The sequence below is a fragment of the Chelmon rostratus genome, chromosome 12, assembly GCF_017976325.1.
Source record: "Chelmon rostratus isolate fCheRos1 chromosome 12, fCheRos1.pri, whole genome shotgun sequence".
In the NCBI taxonomy this organism is placed as follows: domain Eukaryota; kingdom Metazoa; phylum Chordata; class Actinopteri; order Chaetodontiformes; family Chaetodontidae; genus Chelmon; species Chelmon rostratus.
This window is the reverse complement of record NC_055669.1, coordinates 18,737,899-18,740,446: the sequence shown is the minus strand read 5'-3', so window position 1 is coordinate 18,740,446 and position 2,548 is coordinate 18,737,899.

The following is a 2,548-nucleotide window of genomic DNA, read 5'->3' as shown; positions in this document are numbered from 1 at the left end:
AGATACTGTACCAGCAAAACCTTCTTGATCAAGAAGGTGTATTTGAAATTAAAGGAAAGCAATGACATGTCTGACAGCAGAGGGAGAGTTTTTCAACCCTGTTTGTTGCTTCTTTGCCTCATTAGAACATGACACTCCTGATGTGTATCTCATCAAAATGCTGGTTATGAATATTCTCCAGACTGCTGCAAGATCAACTGCAAAGAGCAATCAATAATTTCCCTTCAAACTGATTGCGTCTCTGAAAAATACGGACAATATATCGTGTGCTTAATATATTATGATCTGTATTGTGCATAAAGATACAGTTACGTGATCAATCAGACGAACCATGAAATGCCCTCCTTTTTTTGTGCCGCAGATGTATGTTTGTTTTGTTTCTGTGCGTTGAAGCCATGACGCTGGCAGAGAGCTGAATATGAATGTACGAGGAACACGTTTTCTTTGACACTTGATTATTATGTGATTTGCTTTATTCGTACATTTGGCTGAAATGTACAGTATGTAATTTATTGACAATGCGTCCACACAGTATTGTATGCATATCATGTTTGCCATTTGTCGTACATGATGAGATGCATTTTGAATTGTGTTTACATTCTGTTTATGGGGGGAAAAAAGATGACTATTTTTTACTATCAGCATGTTAAAAATGTGGTTATTATGGATCATTTGTATTCATTGCATCTGTTGTACAGCTATGGATGATATCAGTTTTTGAAATAAACCTGTTCATCCCACAAAGAAAAGCATGCCTGAGTGTTGTGGCTTTCATTTCCACAAGTAACTGAAAAAAAAATGCTCACTGTGTTTCTGTAGGGGTCTTCTGCTCACTACAAAAACTTTATTGTCACTTAAGACTTGCAGCACAACTTCCACAATCTTTTTTTTATTAACCTCATATGAAATGAGAGGTTGCAGTGGAAACTTACTACCTGACTAAACTTTAAGTTAACTTCGTCCTCTAGCCTTGAAGCATTTTAGCAACGTGGCTCCAGGGATGGAGCCTATCGGTCGGTCCACCGCTGTGGTCCACACTGCAATATCTGCATCTGTTGGATGGATTTTCATGAAATTCTGTTCATACATTCATGGATTCATCCCAGAGGATGAATCCTGATGACTTTGGCGATTCTCTGACTGCATTTGAGATTATTAAACTACCCATTGTATATAATTAGAGCTGAAATGATTAGTGGATTGATTCAACGACTGACAGAAAATGAACTGTGACTATTCTATAACTATTTCTTTCATATAATTACTCATTTCATGTTTCCAGCTTCTCAAATGTAATGGTTTGTTGCTTTTCCTGTGTAATTATTTTTATGATTTTATCAAACAAGCAGTTTGAAAGTCACTTTTGGTTCTCGGTAAATGTGAAATCATTTCTCGCCATTTCCTGAAGTTTTACAAACCAAATAAATTTGTCGATTTAACAGCAAATAATCATCAGACTAATCAATAATGAAATTATCATCAGTCGCAATCAAGAGCAAAAAGCTGTTGCAGCATGAGTGATAATAATTTAATGATATATGTTAGTTTAAAATGTTTCAGCATTAATCACTTACTATAATGATACTTAGTACATTTTCCCGATTATACTTACAAAGCAAGAAGCAGGACTTGTACTTGCATTGGAGTATTTTTACAGTGTGGTAGTAGTACATTTACATCAGTAATGGATGTGAACACTTCCTCCAACACTGCAGACATTCTTGTCCATCAAGATGAGCTGTATTAACTCTGGCGATAATGTCTTTTTATCTAGCACCATCATCAAGTCAAACTTTAATTTGTCCATTTGGGTACTTTGGTTTGTGACCAAATTTATGCAAAACTAATGATATTTCCCTCAGCCTTGGCTCTACTGTGTGTTTAGTTCTAGCAAATGTAACATGCCAACACACTAAACTAAGATGGTAAACATGGTAAATGTTCTACATTTTTAAGATCTGTATATTAGCATGTTGATGTTTGCATTTAGCTCAAAGCACTTCTATGCCTAAGAACAACATTAAATGCAACTTTATCTTGTTGTTAACTTTGTAAAACATCAGAAATAACATTACAAAATTTACTGCTGGACTCGAACTGAAGTTATATGTCTGTGTAACATTTCCCTCCACCCTCAAAACATTTTTCAAAAGAAATGGAAGTAGCAAGGTGAAAATAAAGGCACAGAATTATGCTAAATGTACACATTCTCTACTCGAGTTTAATCATAGCATAGCTATACATTAGTCCTGTTCTCTAATTGACTATAAGAATATTCATCTATTTTTCTAAACACAGTGTCCTTGAGAACCGCAGCCTGTGAGAGATAAGTGGTGGTGAGGCAGATGGCATTTCTAATTCACTCACTTCATTAGCACCAGATCATCATTTTCACAGGTTAAGGAGGGCCATTGGCTGGGCTGCAGGTGTAATTGGTTCTATCTTCACTGGCCAGCAGCCAGTGACTACAATGATCAGTCATGCAGCTCCTCTAATATGGACAATGTTCGGTGTGTGATGAACTGAATCAATCACCAGCCCATAGCTG